This window comes from Gadus macrocephalus, chromosome 21 (genome assembly GCF_031168955.1).
Source record: "Gadus macrocephalus chromosome 21, ASM3116895v1".
Taxonomy (NCBI): Eukaryota; Metazoa; Chordata; class Actinopteri; order Gadiformes; family Gadidae; genus Gadus; species Gadus macrocephalus.
In genome coordinates, this window is record NC_082402.1 from 18,832,508 (window position 1) to 18,856,725 (window position 24,218).

The following is a 24,218-nucleotide window of genomic DNA, read 5'->3' on the forward strand; positions in this document are numbered from 1 at the left end:
GCTGTTTGAAGCCAAGCGTATCTGTAATGGACAGAAAAGCCCTTGTGAGGGCATCAGACGGGTTATTCACGTGAATGTTGAAATCCCCAATAAGCAAAATATTGTCTGAATATGTAGCCAAATCAGCTGCAAAGTCAGAAAACTCATCCAGAAAAACTGAATACGGTCCTGGAGGACGGTATACTACAGCTAAAACAAAAGAGTCTGGAACTCGTTTTGCTTCTCGAGGAGCTGAGGTGCAGAGCGCTAGCACCTCAAAGGATCTGAAAATATATCTATTCTTTGGCTTTAAATTAAGCTTAGAATTAGATATCAGGGCTACTCCACCACCTTTCTTAACTTCTCTAGATACTTGGGTGCTAACGTAATGGGGTGGAGTAGCTTCGTTTAAGACTAGAAACTCATCTGGTTTTAACCAGGTTTCAGAAAGCCCCAGTATGTCGATCTTTTTATCAATAATTAAATCATGGACCAAGAGCGCCTTCGATGAAAGCAACCTTATGTTCATGAACCCTATTCTGAGTACTTCCCTTTTATTATTTTCAGAGGGAGTCTGGTTAACACTCAGCTCTGAAGCGGTCAAGGGGATACCGCGGTTTCGACATACTGGTTGCGGCCCTCGTCTGCGGGTTTTACACCTCGAGACAGCGCGAGGCCGCACCACCGTACATATAGGTACAGGGTTATTTTCAGAGGGAGTCTGGTTAACACTCAGCTCTGAGGCGATCAGTGGGATCGCCAGAGTTGGACATACTGGTCGCGGCCCTCGCCTGCGGGTTTTACACCTCGAGACAGCGCGAGGCCGCACCAGCGAACATATAGGTACAACACTCTCTGAAACAAAACCAACACGCTCTGAAACAATTGGTGCAATAGATACTGGTTCAGCTAACCCATCTGCTATTCTAGACTCTGCAACGTAAACTATCATGTTGCTAGCAGGTTTGCTAAACTCCTGCAGCCCAGCGTGCTGTGAGTGGATGAGTCACGCCTGACTAAGACATCTATCTATGTTTTTTGACATAATTGAGGCGCCTAACCCAGTAGGGTGTAGGCCATCTCTCATGAGCACACCAGGGCGACCCCACAGGGAGGGCCAGTTATCTATGAAACCAAAGCCCTGCTCTGAGCTATATAGGGCCAGCCAGCGATTTAGAGACAATAATCTACTATAACGCTCATCATTACCCTTATCGGGTAGAGGGCCAGAGAGAATTAATCGATGCCGACACATCTTTCTGGCGAAGTCACAAAGCCTAGCTATGTTGCTTTTTGTGACCTCAGTTTGTCTTGTCCTAGCATCGTTGGTGCCGACATGAACTACAATGTTGTCGAAGCTAATGTCGGTGTTTGGTGCATCTAATCTAACTCCGTATAAGGTCTCACCGCATGTTAGCACCCTAAGTTTAGCTTCAATGTCGGGAGCCCTGGCCCCGGGTAGGCAAATAACTGTCGCTGGCGAGTGTAGCCTAACTTTACGTGTAACAGAGTCACCTATGACTAGCGTTTCTACCCCCGAAAAAGACTTGCGAGGCAGGGTACTGACCGCAACCTGCCTTGCAAGTGGTGCTGCCGACAGGATTGCCTTGACGGAGTCACTGCTAACGATAGCGTTAGCTCCACGAGTCCGCCTGGCGGGTCTCTTCTCTATACTTTCTGGAATATCTGTTTTCTCTACGCTCGCTACCCTTTCATCCTCTAACTGACAGATACGTCTCTCTAACAGAGCTATCTTATCCATGAGAAAGGCAGAGCAAGAACAATCGCAATCCATGCTTACCGTGGTTGATGCAGACGGAGCTCCAGCGAGGAAGCAGCGAATACAATACAGAGTATGCAGAACAGGTCACAGATATAAATACCTAAAAGTAGATATAAACCGATACAAACCGAGATAGCAGGTCGACGCTAAGCGCCCTGCTAACCAAACCAAACAAACCAAACCAAGCCGGCTACCCGGAAGTTGCGTCTGCGGCGTCACACGGCTGCGTCTGCGGCGTCACACTGCAGCCTTCGGGTCAGCCTGTGGAGAGAGAGCACAGGTTACAATAGATGGTATAGTTTACACAGGGAGACAACCAGGGGAAGAAGTTCAGAAGAATCTGTGGGAAAACATTGTCCAGCAGTTGTGCAGTAGATTTAGAAACACAGGTCGCAACATCATCATGGATAACTTTTTCACCAGTGTGCCTCTTGCGCAGCATCTCCTGGAGAAGGATCTCGCTATTGTGGGGACTCTACGTCAGAACAAGCCAGACATCCCTCCTCTGATGAAGCCTTCCAAGTCCAGGGAGGTTCACAGCACAGAGTTCGGATTCAACGACAGCCTTACCTCATCCTCATCCTCATCCTCATCCGCTTATCCGGGGTCGGGTCGCGGGGGGAGCAGCTCAAGCAGGGGGCCCCAGACTTCCCTTTCCCGGGCCACATTGACCAGCTCTGACGGGGGGATCCCGAGGCGTTCCCAGGCCAGTGTTGAGATATAATCTCTCCACCTAGTCCTGGGTCTTCCCCGAGGTCTCCTCCCCACTGGACGTGCCTGAAACACCTCCCAAGGGAGGCGCCCAGTGGGCATCCTTGCCAGATGCCCGAACCACCTCAGCTGACTCCTTTCTAAGTAAAGGAGCAGCGGCTCTAATCCGAGTTCCTCACGGATGGCTGAGCTTCTCACCCTATCCCTAAGGGAGACGCCAGCCACCCTTCTGAGAAAACTCATCTTGGCCGCTTGTACCCCCGATCTCGTCCTTTCGGTCATCACCCAACCCTCATGACCATAGGTGAGGATAGGAACGAAGATCGACCGGTAGATCGAGAGCTTTGCCTTGCGGCTCAGCTCTCTTTTCGTAACAACGGTGCGGTAAAGCGAACGCAATACCGGCCCCGCTGCTCAGATTCTCCGGCCAATCTCACGCTCCATAGTACCCTCACTCGCGAACAAGACCCCGAAGTACTTGAACTCCTTCACTTGGGCTAAGGACTCATTTCCTACCCGGAGTAAGCAATCCAGCGGTTTCCTGCTAAGAGTCATGGCCTCAGACTTAGCGGTGCTGATCCTCATCCCAGCCGCTTCACACTCGGCCGCCAGCCGATCCAGTGAGTGCTGAAGGTCACAGGCCGATGATCCAATGAGGACCACATCATCTGCAAAAAGCAGTGACGAGATCCTCAGACCACCGAACTGCAACCCCTCCCCACCACGACTACGCCTCGATATCCTGTCCATGTATATCACAAACAGGATTGGTGACAAGGCGCAGCCCTGGCGGAGACCAGCACCCACTGAGAACGAAACTGACTGGCTGCCGAGGACGCGAACACAGCTCTCGCTTTGGGAGTACAGAGATTGGATGGCCCTGAGGATAGACCCCCTTACCCCATACTCCCGCAGCACCTCCCACAGTTTCTCCCGGGGGACCCGGTCATACGCCTTCTCCAGATCCACAAAACACATGTAGACCGGATGGGCATACTCCCAGGCCCCCTCCAGGATCCTTGAAGAGAGTGAAGAGCTGGTCCGTAGTTCCACGTCCGGGGCGAAAACCGCATTGTTCCTCTTCAATCTGAGGTTCGACGATTGGCCGAACCCTCCTTTCCAGCACCATGGAGTAGACTTTACCAGGGAGGCTGAGAAGTGTGATACCCCGGTAATTGGCACACACTCTCTGGTCCCCCTTTTTGAACAGGGGAACCACCACCCCGGTTTGCCACTCCTTTGGCACTGTACCCGACTCCCACGCGATGTTGAATAGGCGTGTCAACCATGACAGCCCCTCAACACCCAGAGCCTTTAGCATTTCTGGCTGGATCTCATCAATCCCTGGGGCTTTGCCACTGCGGAGATGTTTGACTACCTCAGTGACCTCCACCAGGGAAATTGACGACGAAACACCATCAACCTCGAGCTCTGCCTCCAACATAGAGGGCGTGTTATTCGGATTCAGGAGTTCCTCAAAGTGTTCCTTCCAACGTCCGACGACCTCCTCAGTTGAGGTCAACAGAGTCCCATCCTTACTGTACACAGCTTGGATGGTTCCCCGTTTCCCCCTCCTGAGGTGCCGGATAGTCTTCCAGAAACACTTTGGTGCCGACCGAAAGTCCTTCTCCATGGCCTCTCCGAACTTCTCCCACACCCGCTGCTTAGCCTCCGACACGGCAGCAGCTGCAGCCCTTCGGGCCTGTCGGTACCCTGCAACCGAGTCAGGAGTCCTCCAGGATATCATATCCCGGAAGGCCTCCTTCTTCAATCGGACGGCTTCCCTGACCACCGGTGTCCACCACGGTGTCCGATGGTTACCGCCCCTTGAGGAGCCTAAGACCCTGAGGCCACAGCTAGCCACCGCAGCTTCAGCAATGGAGGCTTTGAACACCGCCCTCTCCGGCTCAATGCCCCCAACCTCCACAGGAATGCCAGAAAAACTCTGCCGGAGGTGTGAGTTGAAGATACCTAGGACGGGGGCCTCCTCCAGACGTTCCCAGTTCACCCGCACTACTCGTTTGGGCTTACCTGGTCTATCCGGAAATTTCCCCCATTCCCTGATCCAACTCACAACCAGATGGTGGTCGGTTGACAGTTCCGCCCCTCTCTTTACCCGAGTGTCCAAAACATGCGGCCTCAGATCAGATGACACGATCACAAAATCGATCATTGATCTTCAGCCTAGGGTACTCTGGTACCAGGTACACTTATGAGCACCCTTATGTTCGAACATGGTGTTTGTTATGGATAATCCATGACTAGCACAGAAGTCCAATAACAAACAACCGCTCGGGTTTAGATCAGGAAGGCCGTTCCTCCCCACCACGCCTCTCCAGGTGTCTCCATCGTTACCCACGTGGGCGTTGAAGTCTCCCAGCAGAACTACGGAGTCCCCTACTGGAGCCCCATACAGGACTCCATTCAGGGTCTCCAAGAAGGCCGAGTACTCTGAGCTGCTGTTTGGTGCATACGCACAAACAACAGTCAGAGTTTTCCCCCCTACAACCCTTAGGCGCAGGGAGGCGACCCTCTCGTCTACCGGGGTAAACTCCAACACCGCGGCGCTCAGCCGGGGATTTATGAGTATCCCCACACCCGCCCGGCGCCTCACGCCCTCGGCAACTCCGGAGAAGAATAGAATCCAACCCTTATCCAGGAGTACGGTACCAGAGCTGAGACTGTGCGTGGAGGTAAGCCCCACCAGATCTAACTGATAGCGCTCCACCTCCCTCACAAGCTCCGGTTCCTTTCCCCACAGCGAGGTGACGTTCCACGTCCCCAGAGCCAGCTTCTGCCGCCCGGGTCTGGTCCGTCGAGACCCCTGACCTTCGCTGCCACCCATGTGGCTGCGCACCCGACCCCAACGGGTCTTCCCACAGGTGGTGGGCCCATGGGATGAAGAGAGGGGGGGTGCCACGTAGTTTGTTCGGGCTGTGCCCGACCGGGCTCCGTGGCAAACCCGGCCACCAGGCGCTCGCCATCGAGCCCTCCGTCTGGGCCTGGCTCCAGACGGGGGCCCCGGGCTTCCTCCGGGCCGGGTCACATCTCCTCTTCCTATGTTATTCATTGAGGTTTTTGAACCATTTTTATTCTGGCCCCTCACCTGAGACCACTCTGCCATGATGACCCTGTCTTAGGGCTGGGCGATATTGCCAAAAATATTATCACGATTATTTTTTTTGATATCAATCAATATCGATATTAATCACGATATATAATATTATTATTATTTTTTTTTTAGATATATATATATAGCTTTTTTTTCTCTCTTATTTTTTTTGTTGTTGATAGGCTGTGTGTGTGTGTGTGTGTGTGTGATATATAATTTGCTACTGCTGAAGCCTGAAGAAACCAGAGTGTTCATTAGTTAAACCATACACTTGTTTATCTTGTTTAACGGAAGCTCAAACATGCACCAGAGAATGGGCGTGTACTTAGGCATTAACCACAAAACTGCGATCTGACTATTTTGTTTATTTCTGCCGCATTGGCTGTCAGGTAAATCCATATCATTTTATGTCTAATGCTTATCGTCGTAATCGGCGTGAGTTTTATCGCGATTAATAATCGTAGTCGAGTTATCGCCCAGCCCTACAGGGCTAGTACCAGTTGGCACTAGCCCTGGATGCCGAAAAGGCATTCGACCGCGTCTCCTGGCATTTCCTTATTAAAGTTTTGAGAAAAAATGGTCTAGGTCCTGGCTTTGTTAAATGTGTCCAACTGTTGTGCCCGTCTCCAAAAGCATCAGTAAAGGTAAACGGGTGTTTCTCACAAAAATGTCAGTTGGGGAGGGGTTGCAGACAGGGGGACCCTCTTTCGCCTCTCCTTTTTGCCCTCAGTATAGAACCCCTTCCACAGTTAATTCGAGATAGTACAGACATTAGTGGTATTGAGGTGAGCGGAGAGGAACACAGATTGTCGCTATATGCAGACAATGTAATTGTGTATATCTCTGACCCTACAAAGTCTGTCCCAAATTTAATGAAATGTACTGAGACCAGGGGCGGAGTGGGGCACTAATAGCCACCGGGAGAATCCTCCCCGGTCCGGCCCTCCCCCCCACCCCCCCCCGCCAACAACGTGTTTTCTTTCAGTAATAAAAAATAAAATCGGTAAAAATGAATGATATAATTATAATTAAGAAAATAAAAAATGTGTAATCTAGGCCACAGTTCTGCTCTGTGCGGAAGAGAATTGGCGCTCCGAGAATTGGCGCACTTCCTTACAAGACCGGTAACCATAGCAACACCGGTAAACAAAAGCACTCCGGATGGCCGTAGTGCTCCCGCACTACAGCCATCCGGAGGCGCACAGAGCTTTTGGCCGTGATATTATCTATAAAATGATATTATACTATTATATATAGAACGTTATAAGACGCTATCACCGAGTGTGAGAGGCGAGTTGACGAGAAGATGGCGGTTGACCTAGTTTCAAAGTTTATACCGTTTATACTCGGTAATACCGGTGTTACGTGTTGACACGACTACTACTACATGTTCCAAATCTGTTAACATATTCTCCATCCATTAAAAGAGAAGGATCAGTTAAGTCATTAATTCGTCTGAAATATACCAGCCAGCACATACTAGGGCTGGTAACATTCCCCAGAAATTAAATTCGAATATTGGTCTTAAGAAATGGTCCGAATATCGAATATTCGAATATTATTATTAATTAATTGATAATTTTTTCCCCGCGGAGAATAGGACTTGTTATTGTAACAGTACCCCATTATATCCAACAGAGGGCGTGCACACCGCTAAATGTCAAGAAAAACGACCAGTGGTAGTCAAACGCTGATTTATTTTCTGTCTTCAGACAAAGTCCAAGCATCATGTTCAACATGTTACATTTAGTGCAACTTCAGTGCAATTAATGCAAAACTGTACACTCTTACTTAGCCAGCTTTTAGAGTTGAACCACTGAACAGGAGGTTGAATTGGCCCACAGCTCACAGTTACAGAAATGAATATTAGCCTGTAGAACATAAACAAACATTAAGTAGGCCAGCAGCCAATTGTAAACAGTCAATGAAAGTATTTGACATACTGTTCATTTATGCAAATTGCAAAACAAACTATTGCAAAAACAGAACACCTTTCACAGTTATCAGGCTGGCGTGTGTGGTAGAAATTAATGAGTATATTCTATGGTAAACCATGATTAGTATAAAGTCTTTTATCTTTAATGGTGGAAGACACATGATGCCTGCAGAGCCTAGGGTTCAGAACAGATGGTGGAACACAGGAATGTGCAAGAAGCTGCGGGGTCAAGCCATGTTGACCTCAGCCTTTCAGCCTTGGGTCATCTTGGCTAACGGGGTTAATCCATGCTGACCTCAGACCGGGGCTTTGTTGATAACATGCTGAGACGAAGATTGACTGGGCGGAAACCTCCATTGGGACAAAGGAAACCTCCATTGTGACAAAGGAATTCTTGTATTTTTGTGTGTATAAAGAGAAGCTGGAATCGATGTTTGAGCAGTGACTCTATAGACCTACTCAGGCTGTTATCGTTGTTGTTTTTCTTCACGATAAAGTCTTTTTTCAATTCTTGCTCCGGACCCCTCGATTTCTTTTAAACTCTCTCTTAAATTAGTCTAAGTGTTTTAAATCTCGATTTATCTTCGACATATTGGCGTCACGACCAGGAGGAAATAGGGACTCGTCAGCTGCCGGGCCAGAGGACGGGACGCGAACGGATCATACGACCAGAGCTCAAGGGTAAGTTGTCTTGCCATATATAGGATAGAGTCGTTTGATCTGTTCTTGCCCCGTCTGAAACGCTCAGCAGCAGGTAAAGTGTCTCTTCGATCAAACGAACCAAAATTATAGATAAATGAGCGAGTGAGAGATACGGGGGCTCCGGGAGAGATTGACGTGCGCGCGCACATAGGCCCTAGGCGCTGTGGTTCTAAATGACCAAGACGCTTTGTGGCTCCCTATTTTGATACGAGATGTTGTTATTTGGTGTTTTGAAGTTTTGGTTAAATAGACCTATTATAAAGTCCTGTGGCTGTATTCTAGAGGATCGAATTAGTGGGAAAGTTCCAATAGGACAGTGCAGGTCCACAGGTCGATTGACCTGTTGGATGTTTGAGAGTATCCCAAAAGAGCTGGGTTGGAATTCATTGCCGTCGATTAATTCATTTTTATTTGAGAAGGGCTTCCTTGGGATGCTGATTGGTGAATTTTAGGTTCTTTGCTTGGACCAGTTGGACTGCAGTTCCTGCTCCATGCGGGGGGAATTTCTAATTCCGGTTTTGGCATCTTGAGAAAACGGGCTTCTCGCGCTTTTGAATAGATACGTTTCTTGATTGGAATACCGTTTGAGTTGGTATTTTGAGGAGTCTCTTGTTTGTTCGTGATCTGGTCGAGTGTTTATGTGTTCAGCCATTATTTTGAAGGAATAGGCTAGTTGTTTGAAGCATCGTTTGAATGAGTTTAATGCCCTAAACGTGATTCAATTGAGCTGCAGATATTGGATCTGGAGTTGGGGCCAGTCTTTAATTCTGATCTTGGTGCTTTGTGGCAATGGTTCTTGTTTGAAATTCTGGTTGATTCATTATCCATCCGACTGTTCATGTGTTAACCAAAAGGCCAGTTTCTACACTCGGTCAACCTTTTATTTGTAATTAATTACAAACAATTCAGACATTTTTCAATATAATATAAAGAAATTGTATGAATCGGTTCATTGTCTGTATTTAAGTCGTGTTAGGATTAAGTTACCTCGGAGATTTTTACGACCCGGTTCATTTTTTTGTTGTTGATTCTGTCATAAATAAATTAGGCGGACAGAGAATAGTTAATTTGTTTAAAGTAGTTGATAATCATAAATAAATTAGACGGATAGAGAATAGTTAATTTGTTGAAGTACTGAATAAATGTGTAAATCTTCTTTGACTTAAACATCATCGCGCTGACTCTAACTGCACGTGCACGAGCAAACACACAGGGGACGAGCAGGAGCCTGCAGGCCAGGGTTAAAGATAACAGTAAAGGGTGGGGGCCACATTCCAATCTTCGGGAGGGAGACGAGCGCTTGGGAAGAGTTCACATTTGTAGCTTATGCCGCTTTTCCACCGCACATGTAGCTCGACTCGACACGACTCGACACGACACGACTCGACACGGTAGCAGCACGGGTGCTTTTCCACCGCAAATAGTACCTCCTGGACGTGGGCGGGGTCGGCTGCGCGAAAGGGCCGTGACGTATTTGTGTACGCGACGCAAACAACACATACGCAACCCGGGACTCTCTAAATCGACGCCACTTCGACCTGGGCGGGACTTTACGTCCTACGTCACTCGCTATGGGTGTGCATGTGTGCGCATAGCCGTCACTCGCGATGGGTGTGCATGTGAGAAAGGTTTTGGCTTTAATGTCTATGGGTTGGTAATAACAGTTCTGATGATTTTTCTGATTGAAAAGTGGTCTTTTATTTCCATAATCTTTGTTCAGTGAACGCATAAACCCGTTTGTTAGTTAGCAGTTAAACAAAATGCGATCTCTTTGTTTACAGTTACCAACGACCAACTGATGATTGGGGGTTCGATTCCCTAGTGATGCAAGGTTTTTTCTTTCATTTTGGACTGCACACACATCGCGTGTGACGGATACTCGCACAATGTACACACATCACTGTCTTTACAATTTCTAGGCAACCGAAGTTTAAAGATTGTCAAGTGGTTAACTCTTGAATCGCATGTACTAAGACCTGATGGGTTAGTGGTCAGAGAGCAACTCATTAACGCGGGGATAAGGGGTTCGATTCCTTAATGAAGCTAGCATTTTTGTTTCATATTGGACTGGATGTTTGTATGCCATTTTGCGTAACTTGTAGTTTATGATGAAGAAATGTTACTGGGGTTAAGGTTAGGGTAACGCTAAGGGTAAGACACAAAGTGTTTTTGCAACACAAAATTTCTTACAATAACAAAGTCCAAAGTTTTGATGACTCCAGTAGGAAACTTAAGATACCTAGAGAAATGCGTGAGTGCTCACAAAATATCAACAAGTCAGCAGTGTGGTACAGGGTGATCATTTCTGATATACAGTACAAAAGCTGAAACTATTAGCCAGGAGTGGGAAAGATGCAGACGCAGACGTGGGAAGCAATAAGACGCACCAACACACAGTTGCCTGTTGCAAAATGGTTCAGAGTTTAATATAAATAGTTAGGGTTAGCTGGTATGGCGTTATCTGGTATGACTATAGTCTAATGTTAGCTTAGTTCGTGTTGTTTCGTCATGTTAATCGCTGGTAATAGTAAGTCATTTGTAGAAATATAGCCTATCATCACAGACTGTAGGAATGTCACCCACCCTCCATCGCGTACGACACTGACGCTCGGCTCGTAATCTGTAGTGCAAGGGAGTTCGTGCACAGATCCCTGAGACAAACGGCTACGCGCACACATGCAAACCCATAGCGAGTGACGTAGGACGTAAAGTCCCGCCCAGGTCGAAGTGGCGTCGATTTAGAGAGTCCCTACGCAACCCACACATGGACAGAACCCACATAACAACAATGGAGGACATCGATCGCATTACTATTATTAGCTGGCATGTTGAAGAAGTTGGAGAAGTGGAACATGTTGGCTGCGGCGCTGCTATGGATGTTACCAGCATGGTTGCCATGTCGCTCTCGTGACTTCGTCACACTCTCTGGCCAATCAGTCGCCGGCCGTCTGCCGACGTTACCTTTTAGCATCGGCTCAGCTCGCTTGGAACCTAGAGCGAGTAGGTACTAGAAAAAGCAGCCACTTCAGGTACCAGATACCATGGTACCGCTGTGGAAACGCAAAAAATGCGAGCTGAGTCGAGTCGTGTCGAGTCGTGTCGAGCTGGTACCATGCAGTGGAAAAGCGGCATTAGAGATAGTAAAGTATGGAAAATAACTAGTAGAATAAACTCAAATAAATTTTATTAATAAATAGTGTACTTCAGAATAGATAAATAAAATAAATAAAGTAATAAAGTAATAATTAAAAATGGCACCAACAGCGGTAGAGATTTTGAGTAGAGACTGTCTATTGCTCAAAGGTGAGATGAAAAAGATCTCTGAGAAATGGGAAGAAAGGACAGAAGGATCAGGCACTATATGGCCCATGGGAGGGACTTCTGATCCAATAATGTATCGGGACATGGTGGTAGTGATAAGGAATTACATAGATAACAGAAGTGGAAAAACGGCCTTAGCAAAGAGGGACAGGGAAAAGTTAGTACTAGCTTTGTTCTTAGAGGAAGGAGAGAGATGGCGAACATTACAGAGAGTGGCGGGAGAAATAATAGCTAATAACAACAAGGCTCAACCATTGCCTCTGACGGTTGAGCCACCGCTGCACAAACTAGTACCATTGTACCCATTGCTAAAAGACAACGTAGAATCTAAAGGGGAAGTCACACTAGATGAAGGAGATAATAAATGTAACACACAGGGGAGGAGGGGCGCACCCATACACATGAACTGTTATGAGGGGATCAGGAAAGCAAGGGAAGAGTGTAACAATACTGACATTAATTCTAGTGAGAGTGAAGATGAGGACGAAGATGGGGCAAGTGGTGTTGAGCACAGTAATGAAGATGTGAAAGATGGCAATGAGCAAAATTACAAAGGGCCTTCTCCTGGAAAGAAAAGGAGAGGAAAAAACACAAAGAAGAGAACGAAGGCTCAGAGGAGACAGAAAAAAAGGAGTGATAGAGATGGGGAAGAGAGTTTCCGTGCGTTTCGAGGGCCAGAGGAGCCTTGCTGTAGTGCAGCATTACGGGACTCCTTGGCCCTCGAAACACAGGGGAAACTAAGGAGATCACAGAGAGAAGGAAAAGCACCCGAAACTTCTCCGGGAAATGATCCTACTCTAGTCAAAGGACAACAGGTCCATTATCAACCGTGGGGTTCACAGGACTTGGAGGGAGTCATTTCTAAACTCCCTAACATAATTAACAGGGGGGTCTAAATGGATTAGAACATTTGAGGAGCTCACAGTGGGAAAGCTAATTGCAGTGGGTGACCTGAAAGCTCTGTTGGCAAGAGTATTGGGGTTATCCAAGATGGAGTTTGTACTGAGGAATGGAGGGTTGAATATACTGGATGGAAAGTATGATGAGACTACACTTGATCATTACAGAGGGGCTTTGTGGGCCACACCCAGGAGGGAGTTCCCGGTCCACATGGATCCTAAAAACATGGGAGGTCTCCCCATTGGTGACACAGAGAACCCTGCATCCTACCTGCAGGCCCAAGTAGACAGATGGCGCATGGAGACGGATGAGGATCCTGAGATCCATCCGGTGTTCTCTGTCATGTTTAGAAACTCTGTGATAGAGACACTTCCCAGCCAAATCAAAGCCAAGCTAGAGGATCTGGTTGGACTGTCTACATCAGGATCTCATAGAGATTTTAATGACCATTTAGTTCATGCAGTGGATGAATATCGTCAGAATAAACAAAGAATACAGGAACAAAGCAAAGAGGTCCAGAGGAAGCTATATCCGCTTCAGCTGGAAGATCTCACAAGGAAGGAAAGAGATAAGAAGAGACAGGCAGGTGTTTTAGAACCAGCTGCTGTAATATCGCAAGCCGCCCAGCAGGGCGCACTTCAAAACCAATATCCACGATTGGCATTTTCTCTCCCAGTACAACAGCCTCAGAGCCAACTGTCACCTACTCCACCTGTTACACATGTACACATCCATAATTATGGGAACCCCACAAATAAAAATAGACAGAATCAGGGGCCCCAAGGACAGTTTAGAGACAATCAACAACAAGGATCCCAAGGACAACGCAGAGGTCCTTTAATATGTTTTGGGTGCAACCAGGAAGGACATATTAAGAAAGATTGTTTAACTAACCCTTTTCCACCACAGCAAACACAGGGTAACAGCGACCAGGGACAGGCAGGTCCCTTTATGGGTCAGGGATACTAGGGGTGCCCAGAGAATCCACAGGGGGAGGGTCAGCTTGTAGCAATCACAAAACAAGCTGATGAGGAACCAATACTGCAGGTTCTGATAAATTATAGAGGCACGCCAATAATGGCCCACACTGGAGCCACTTACACTTGCGTAGGTCCAAATTATGCCTCTCACCTCCCCATGGCAGGAAAATTCACCAAAACTTTAGGATTCTCGAAACACACGCAGTTAATACCTATGACAGCTCCAAGGATGACAATCTGTGAATTCTTATTTTAAGTTGTATATGTGAGCGAATGAGTGAGTGAGTGAGTGAGTGAGTGAGTGAGTGAGTGAGTGAGTGAGTGAGTGAGTGAGTGAGTGAGTGCGAGTGAGTGAGTGAGTGAGTGAGTGAGTGAGTGAGTGAGTGAGTGAGTGAGTGAGAAAGAGTTAGCATTGAGTTGAGTTAGAGGGGACAGATGAAGTGATTAGTGAAGAGTGAGACAGAGAAGAGGAAGAGTGTGTGGAGTGGCAACGAGAAGTGGCGATGAGATTGGAGAAGGCTTTCCGGTTAGAATTTTCTTTGGGGACATTCATGTCTTTCGATGGCCTTTTAAGATTAATAATCTAGTTTTGGAGTGTGTCCAAAAACGAATAAACCAGAAAGGAAAGGAAAGGATTACTGAAAGTGAAAATGGTTATGGAGATTTGTGAAAGCAAAGGAAGTAGATAAAGAGAGGTAAAGAGAGTTGGAGAGAAGGAACGTAAGTAAGGAAAACCCGCCGGTGGGGGCTGGACAGAGAGACAACAGAGAGAAAGAGATTGAATTTGCATTGTGCTGAATAGATTATTTGTGCGTTTGGATGTACTCTGTAATTGGTTCCTGAATGTAACCCATGTCCACTGTTTTAGAAAAAACGTAGAACCACCACTGGGATTGGTGATTCTGTGGTTCTTGGAGACTCTCCAACGCGTCGGAACACCATATGGTATATATCATTACATCTTGGTACACAGAGCACTGGTGAGACAACGGGTTGGATCAGAGAGAGAAGGTGTTTGGAGAAGGGAGAGGAATGTATAGAAAGCAAAGAGGGCGGATGCGGACTGACCCGGAGGTAATAAATCTGCGGAGAGGTGGCTGGGGTCGTTTAGCTCAGGAGGTAGAGAGGTTGTCTAGTAACCGAAGGGTTGCTGGTTCGATCCCCATCTCTCCTAGCTGAGTGTTGATGTATCCCTGAGCAAGTTACATGGTGATTACAGGATTTAGGAATAATTATTTAGACTCCAAAACATGAGCAATTAGCGTTAAAAAATTGTCTGCACACCACACTCCACAGGAGTCAATGGGTTCAATGGCGCCAGGGTAAAGTGACTCATCAAAAGAGGAGTGGACCCAACCCATGGATTCTGCGTGGATAGGTGGATGTTATTTTGGTGCTTGGACCTGACGAGGTCTAGGTGCCAAGATAACAACACAAATAAAATATTTCCTTCGAGATTATGATAAGTAATAGACAAATTATTAAAAGTGATCTTATAATTTAGAAAAAACAATCGGCAATACTTAAAAATTAGACCAAATAAGTATGATAAAACGTTATCCAAATTTCTAATTTAGGTTATCCACAATGACAAATGTCATTTAAAATCAATAAGTAAAGTAAAATAAGAAAGGATGTGTGTGTGAGCCTGTTCTCGTGTGTGTGTCAGGGCTGCCGAGGTAGGGGAGAATCCTCTCCTACTCCGAGTGATGGAGTACACAAGGGGATACACAAGCACACTTCAGATAAAACAATATGGTTAATTAGTAAATAGAAACAATGTATCAATTCAGTGTTGAATAAACTAGTTAAGATCAACATAGAGGGTTTGGGTTTGGTATAGTAGTGAATCAAAATATGGAAAACACTTAATGCAAGCAATAGGTAGAATAAAAGGTTTAATTAGGTTGTCCAATTTAAATAGATAGTGAAGGGCAATCGGGTAGGATTATGAAGAGAATTGTGATTTCGAGTAACGATTAAGACAAAAGTGAGTCGCCCAATATTGAAAATGCAAGTTTTAATATTGTGATTTTTGTTTTCTTTCACATCTCCCTAGTTAAGGACAATAGGTGGATTGACACCACATCTGCTGGGAAGGAGTCATACATGCTATGTTGTCAAATTGGATTCGGAAGTAGTGGGTTTACCTTCAAATGCCACTAATGTTGCTGCAACACTTTAATAATTTTAACTCTGATAAATTATCTTTTGTTTTATAGTCGCCCTGATGTGTATTCATTACACACACATATAGCTGCATAAGGCAGATGCGGCTGAAGACTCTGTCTCCATCCCTCCACTTTGCGATCTATACCACCATATAGGTGGGGATTGATCGTATCCCAGGTACGGCATCCTGCAATAAGCCAGTATGGAAGGCTGGTTACCCAACGACGGGTAAAATCCCACCTTGAAGCCCGGGACAACCTAAAACAGGCACAGTCACGATTACTTGGCAGAGTCACTGTGAGCATTGGCTCACTTGAACATGAAGTGACGAACTGCAACCATCATAGGGAAAGCCGGCTGATGAAAGGTGGAGGGGGAACAGGAGTCAGATATGTCAGCTCTGGCAGCAGAGATGGTCTTGAAACGGGGCATGTCGCGTTTTATTTTATTTTACCTTTGTGGTATAGAAGGCCACATGTACGTTTTTTCGGTTTAGTGCATGACTTTGGAACAGCGTGGTTTCAGGCGGCTGATGGTAAACCCACCCATATTGGGCTTTGGATTTGGACATACTGGTTTCGATTTCCCTTCCCAAAAGATTGGTTTCAGTTTGCTGATGCTTAAGGTTAGACGTTTCGACGTTGGTTGCACCAACGGCGTTCTTAGATTTGCTTATCATTTAATGCGCATGGTTTTGACCATTGCGCAAGGGGGGAGGTATTGAGGAGAATTAGGACATTTTTTGAAAACAAGGTTTTTCTTCACCATACTTGCAAACAATGATTGACATCCAGCTAAATGAGTGTGAGATATTTGAAAAAACAGTGTTCAACAGATGGGTAGAAGCAGTCCCATCAGAAGACCAAAGTGCGGCTACGGTAATCAAGTTTCTGACTAGAGAAGTCATGCCAAGGTTTGAAATTCCGTCACAAATTAGCTCAGGCGATAGGGCGGCGTTTATTCAGAAAACACTCAAACAAGTGATTTAACATCTGCATGTCAAACAAAGATTAGGCTGTGTCTACATTCCTCAAACCACAAGGTATGGTGGAGAGAGGAATCGGAAGCTTAAGACAAAGATTAACAAAATTAAATTAGAGTACTAAATTAAAGGACTAATGCACTACTGACACTAATGAGTTATCGCATGAAAACTAACAGAACGACGCATCTAACCCCGCATGAAATGCTTACCCATGCCTTCACCTGTCATCCGAGGGCCTCACAAAGGACCTCCATTGGAACAATTGGAAACTGAGTTAAGACGCTATATGGGACAACTAACTGGCATACACAGGCTTATTTTTCAACAGGAGAAAGACAGAGTTCCAGAGTTGGAGGAGGAGCCACCAAGGGGGGTGGAGCCGGGTGACCACGTGTACCTCAGGATGTTCAGGAGAAAGTGGAACGAGCCCAGGAGAGAAGGACCATACAAAGTCACCAACGCAACATCAACAGCCATCCAAGTGGAAGGAAGTGCCACGTGGTATCATCTCAACCACTGCACAAAAACCGCTCAACCTAAAGCCAGGGACGAGCGTGAGGAGGAGGAGCAAGACGCAGACACACCTGGGGCTGACCAGCTGCCCCAGGACCAGATCCAGTCGAGCCAAGAGATACAGCAACATGATGATGCTGAAAACGGGGAGCCTGTTCCTGATCCTTTACGGGTTGTGCCAGATTCAGCTGGCACAAGGACAGACCCCGAGGAGGAATGAAACCATGGAGACAACACAAACCTGGAAGAGCCAGGAATCAGGGGCTGGTACTAAAGGAAGCCAGAGAGGAACACAGGACAATCCGGCCCCAACTCACTCAGGAATAGTCAACAAGAAAGGGAAAATAGTCTTATATGCTCAGATACCACCGCAGAACCAAGTTAATGAATTTGTGTTTGCTGTTATGTCGGATAACCAACCGTTATGTGCATTAACCTTCCGCCAGAATTATGAACATGCGCATAGGAAAAATCGGTGTGAAGTACATATCCAATTCAATCCAATGAAATGGTGTTTAACAGTAACGTCAGGAAAACATGGGGCTATAACAGAAAGTATAAATTAAATATGAGAGAATATATACTTCTTAAAGCTGTGGCTTGGCAGAACAGACAGGTTTAGATTGGATTTTAGCAGAAAAGGGGGGAGTTTGTGCTCTTATAGGTGAAATGGGTTGTACCTTCATTTAGGGCTGGGCGATATAGACCAAAAGTCATATCTCGATATCTTCAAGCAGAATATCGATATAAGATAAATATCGATATTTGTCGAGGGGGGGGGGGGGGGGGGGTGGGGGGGCGGCGCGCCCCGCGCACATATTTGATATTACTATTTCTACCGTTCGGAATTGAATATAGTTTGATGGTTGAATAAACCGTGGACTAGACACTGCCTCCACCTCGTATTTGAGAACATTATAATATATAACATCACGGCCAAAAGCTCTGTGCGCCTCCGAAATATTACGAACCGTAACGACTGCGTGGGGGGGCGTTGCATGTCAAGTCCCATGACATGCTATTTTATGTATTCTTTAATATAGGTATTAGTGGGCAACTAACACAGTATTCAAAGACGTTCCCGAAATTCTGCCGTGGTGCAGAGTTACAGCCACTCCGAGCCAGTCGCACATTGAGCTACCCCCAAATGCGCTGTTTTGGTGTCTGTAGCTATAATGTAAATGAGGAGGAGCGAGTCGGGTCAAGGAGGAGGGTGGGGGTGTGGCCCTGAGCAGCTTGCAGCCACGGTACCATGCGCTCTGTTTACAGTGGATGTATCGCAATGGCGAGGCGCACATAGCCTTTAGCCGTGTTCTGTAAATATTCTAGAACACACGGGAGGCATGTCGCAGTTCATGTACTTCAGCGAGTCAAAGCCAAAGTTCCTTTCCCCCAATTCCTTCTCAACCATGGCTCAGATAACCCCCGCTACAGTCTCGTTGTGGAAATACAAGACACGTCAAAGAACCGTCAAGAAACACTTGCGTTACAGTGTGTGTATTCACACACACACATGTGGCGCTCGCACGGTCGTGTCTCATTGGCGGGCCAACGTCTCTGGGCGGGCCAGGCAGAGTAAGGGGAGGAGCTTAGATGCTTTGTGACAGACCTAAAGACATTCCAAATCAGCGCGCTTGAGCCTCCGTTTTTTCAAAGGCGAGCAGAGCAGCTAGTGCTCGTTTTACACCAAACGCAAGTTTAAGCCACTGGGGGACCATAGGAATGCTAGGGGAACTCGTATTTATGTTAGAAAACCTCATAAAGTGAGATTTTCATGTCATGGGACCTTTAATGTTTTATGTTTGGGTCTCGCGGAGTGAGAAACCTTGAAGTTACCGTTATTACTATACCTACCTACCGTTTCGATTTACAATTACTATTCCTACCGTTCAGAATTGAATACAGTTTGATGGTTGAATAAACCGTGGACTAGACACTGCCTCCGCCTCGTATTTGAGAACATTATAATATATAATATCACGGCCAAAAGCTGTGTGCACCTCCGGAATATTATGCACAGAATTGCAACCCGTTGGTTACAAATTACGTGATTTTGTGATTCGTCAGACACCTTATATCCGACCAAACCATTTCCATACTATGGAGCCGTTGGTCTTTCGCTTGCAAACAAGCTCCTCGGAGCTGCTTGTGCAGGCGGACTCCATAGCTGTGTTCGAAATCGTTCCCTATCACGGATATAGTGCACTATATAGGGTGCTCCTCATTTTGTAGTGGTGTTCGAATTCTCAGTGGTTAATTTCATGCACAATATAGTGCACTTAAAATACCCAATGAATAGTGAACGATTTCGAACACGGCTCATGTTTCGCGATTTCAAAAAGTGACGTGAGTCACTTTTTTTTTTAATCATATATCGATGTAATTAAATTATATCGATATTGACGATATGGTCTTGTTTCATATCGCGTTTGAAAAAATATCGATATATCGCCCAGCCCTACCTTCATTCCAAATAATACTGCCCCAGATGGATCATTCACACTTGCGATGAACAACCTAGAGGAGTCGGGTGACTGGGAGAGGATGCTCTATGGGGAGATAGATTGGAGTGACACTAGAAAGGAGACCGGAATGTGAGAATCGGACATCAGAAGGAGGTCCTCTTTTCTTAACTGGTGACCTCTCCATGTGAACCACAACCATTTCAGACAGTGTGAACAAATGGACATTGGACTAATGGGTTCCAGGGCATGGTGGCTGCGAACAGAAGCAACTACGGTGCCCAAACCCCCCACGTTATATAGTATACCGGTACATGACGATAATCAGAGCTATCCCAATCCATGCAAGCTTGTTGACATTTTTAGTTTTTAATTTCTTTTAGTTTTTAATTTCTATTATTTACTTATTTTTTGAAATGTCATTTTTTGAGTTTCATATTTTTATGTCATATATTCTGAAATGCTAATTTTCAATGCATGCTGAAAATACTATGTTATAGGGGTGTGACGATACACTCAGCTCACGAGACGAGACGAGACACGATATTCGGTTCACGAGAACGAGACGAGACGAGATTTTAAGAAAACTACAATGACAAAATATATGACTGGACCAACAGACTTTTATTTAACCGAGTTGCACATGCATTTTAAAATGTTTTATTATAACTCTTAACATTCATGAAATTGAAACTAAAACTAAAATTTATAAAAGTTGAAGTAAAATAAATTAAATTAAATAATTCTCTTTTTTTTCAAGTGCAAACAATATTATGTGCAAGACCATATCAAAGTTCTACTCCATCAATACAGAGTGCAAATAGTGCAAACAGAGTCCGACCAAGTATGTCACTGACAACTTGGTATTGTCCGTGTCTTATCAGTCACTCTACTGCCATTCATCATTTCCGCCGGGTACCCAAAATGCTGCCAAACAAATCATTTAAAAGTGGCGCGGGCATCTTCCACGGTAATACGGGTATTTTCCGACGTCATTCTGGCTGCCTATGGCTGCTTCCCCTGCTTCTCCTCCTCCTCTTCTTCTTTTCCTTCTCCTTCGTTAGGTTCTGGCAGGCTTGACGTAGCAAAGGCGCATTACTGCCCCTACAGGCCACAAATAGAAGTTTGGATAGCTCACAAATCTCGCGAGACCGATTTTTAACGCGACGGGTAATATCGTCGAGTTTAATCTCGCGAGATCTCGTGGCACGAGATCTCGTCACACCCCTACTATGTTATGTGTGAATTCTAGTTAGACATGTTAGACATTTGATAGATATTTTTTGCCTTAGCCAGGTAGAGATTCCTGAACATGCTTAAAGGTTTTTTAACGATGATCAAATGTAGTGTAGAATATGACCTAAACGACTGTTATGTTTTTGTTATGATCTTATCAGACCAAAAAAGGGGGTTTGTGTGGTAGGAATTAATGAGTATATTCTATGGTAAACCATGATTAGTATAAAGTCTTTTGTCTTTAATGGTGGAAGACACATGATGCCTGCAGAGCCTAGGGTTCAGAACAGATGGTGGAACACAGGAATGTGCAAGAAGCTGCGGGGTCAAGCCATGTTGACCTTTCAGCCTTGGGTCATCTTGGCTAACGGGGTTAATCCATGCTGACCTCAGACCGGGGCTTTGTTGATAACATGCTGAGACGAAGATTGACTGGGCGGAAACCTCCATTGGGACAAAGGAAACCTCCATTGTGACAAAGGAATTCTTGTATTTTTGTGTGTATAAAGAGAAGCTGGAATCGATAATCGAGCAGTGACTCTATAGACCTACTCAGGCTGTTATCGTTGTTGTTTTTCTTCACGATAAAGTCTTTTTTCAATTCTTGCTCCGGACCCCTCGATTTCTTTTACACTCTCTCTCTTAAATTAGTCTAAGTGTTTTAAATCTCGATTTATCTTCGACACGTGTAATAGGCTATGCCGACATAGTTGCCTACTAAATGAAATAATATTTTAGCCAATGCCATTTTTCACAAGTTAAATAAAATCAACCACAACTGAAAGAAACAAGCAGGCCACAAATTAACTCAAAACACGACTGGTGGACTAGGCCTACAGATTGTTCGCCAAAAATACCAGACGGTCTACTTGTTCAGCGGCGAGTGCTGAGCGTTTTTTATTGACAATGTTGCCGGCTGAGGAAAAGACGCGCTCTGATCGTACAGATGTGCCGGGTACCGTGAGGTATTTTTTCGCCACCTGTGCGATGTGCGGGTACCTCGCACTGCCTGTAGTTTTCCACCACAGGAGAGGGTCTGCGTCGGGAGGCAGCTGTGGCTCTCTTTCGTAGATGACTAGCTCCCCATGCAGATCGTATTCAGCAGCTCTTGTCTGCTGCGGGTAGACTTGGGAAAATAGATCACCCATTGCAGAAAGGGAACTTTTGCAGGGGGCTTCTGGTGGGGCGGGCAATTCTGACCCTTCTCCTGACTTCTCTGCCGCTGCTATAGCTGTAATCTCGGCAAGCACTTTAGCCTGGACTTCATGTTGCCTTCCATGATCTAAATGACCCAGGCAGTGGAAGCGAGGGTCAAGATAACTGGCTGTGTTCAGAAACATGAAGACGTCACCGTCTTCTGGGTAGCGCTTATTTAGATCAGCCGTTATCTTTGCCTTCATTTCTTTCAGAGCTGCAGTGTCGCCGTCTGTCTCCTGTCTCAGATGAGACAGAAGAACGTGCTTCATTGGGAGAACAGCTGACGCTGTCGGGTATTTATCGGTGGATAAAGCCACTGTAGAGACTTTGAATGGCCTGAGAATGTCCTTTACCTGCAGTAGGACAAATGAATAAAAAAAGAAAATCCATGAAGAGCTGTGCCTATTGCCTTTGCCATAAACTTCAACTTGGCACATATTTAGTAATTACATATAAATTAAATAAATGAATTCATATAGCTCACCTTTTCCAGCTGAATCCATTCACTCGTGGACAGCTCAAGGTTGGACAGCTTTTTGTCAAAGATGACTGCAGCCACTGGTGCTTGTTGCTCCAGAGCCCGACAAATCATGTCGTATGTACTGTTCCATCTTGTCGCGCAGTCGTTGATCAGTTTGTCCCTTTTCAGCATTTGCAACTGCTTCTGCTTTTCTTCCAGGAGGTAACTGGCGGTGGTTGAATGGTTGAAGTAGGCAGCAGTACGTTTCAATCTGGCAACACTGTTCTCTATAGATCTCACCCCTAGCCCCTTTCGGACAGCTAGGTTAATAGTATGTGCGAAACACGGCACGTTCATGGTCTTTATGTGCCTCTCAACTGCGTTCACATAGTTAGCTGCATTATCCGTTGTCACGGCAACGACCGACTCCAGCTGCACGCCAAACTCCTGCAAACCATCCATAATAGACTTCGATACGTTCTCCGCTGTATGACTTTCTCTGAGCTCTCCCGTTTTAAGCACATAGTCCTTCATCTCCCAATTCTCTGTGATAACATGGGCAGTCACGGTGTTGGGAAAAACGGTCTGTCTAGTTACTGGACCAGATGAAATGAGACGGAGAGGTAATAAAGTCTATCGGCACGAGGACCTTGGATTTATTAAGTAAAGTGGCAACGGTTATACAGAGTCATAAAGCGTGAGAGATCGAATATGTCTAAGTCCCTAATCAGCGCTGATGGTTCGTCCAGAGCTTCGCCTCCGTGGAAGGTCTGCTGCAGAAGAAGGGGATGAGTTCCTGTGTGATACACTCTTATGCTGTATCCTCCTCTCGATGAGGTGTGTGCGTTTGAGATGTGTATGGTTCTGTGTGTCTTTGGTTGACCTTGCCTCCCAGGCCCTAGTGTATGCATGTGTATCTTCTTGAGCCTCACAGAGTCTCCTGTTTGTGGCCCTCCCGTTCTGAGGATGAAACGGTGCATTGTCTGAGTGTTTACCATTTGCCGGGAGGAGAGATGGGGCCTTGGTTCTGGCCTTCACCTGACCATGTTCTCATGTGTGTGTTATGTGTTAAAAATTGACTATATTGTAACGTGACTGCCATGTGTTGTGCTCCTCAAGCTAGGGTGGGAGTTAGCTATATTTATAATGTACATGTGATGTGCTCAGCAGGTTATTTTGCCCAACATATCCCCCTCAAGTCGTCGCAAGACGACTTTTACTCATTAGGGGTACGAGGGATAGGACTTCAGCGCGGGACTACCATCATAACACTTTTTAGAAATAACAGAAAGAAGGCAAAATGATAAAAACAAACAACCATGAGCATTGGACTAAAATAAGTTGCTGGACCGGGTGTATGGGGAACCACGTGGGAGAAACGCCACCCATGCTTCAGACATGGGTGTGCCATACACACCCCACCTAGGGGGTGGCATCCACCCCGGCCTTACATCGCGAACAGACAATACCAAGTAAAGTGGCAGCAGGTAATACACGAAAAACAAACATACCACAAGCATACAATAATACAAAAAACAAATATCAAACGATACCCAAAAACAACAACAACCAACAACAAAACTAACACCAAACCCTAAGAATAACAACGAAATGCAACAATAAAACAAACAGTAAACAATAAACAAAAATGCAACAATCACACAAATACTACACAATAACAATCACAGGAAAGAAATGCAACCATGAAACGTGTCCCTAAATAATATTAATAATAATAGAAAGATATGAGGTAGATAACGAATGGCAAT

General features: G+C 45.8%; 1 protein-coding gene across 1 annotated transcript in view; it reads left to right on the forward strand.

The window, feature by feature from the left end:
* Positions 1-24,218, forward strand: part of ift172 (intraflagellar transport 172) — a 516,193-nt gene that overhangs the window by 422,603 nt on the left and 69,372 nt on the right. The window lies entirely within an intron of this gene.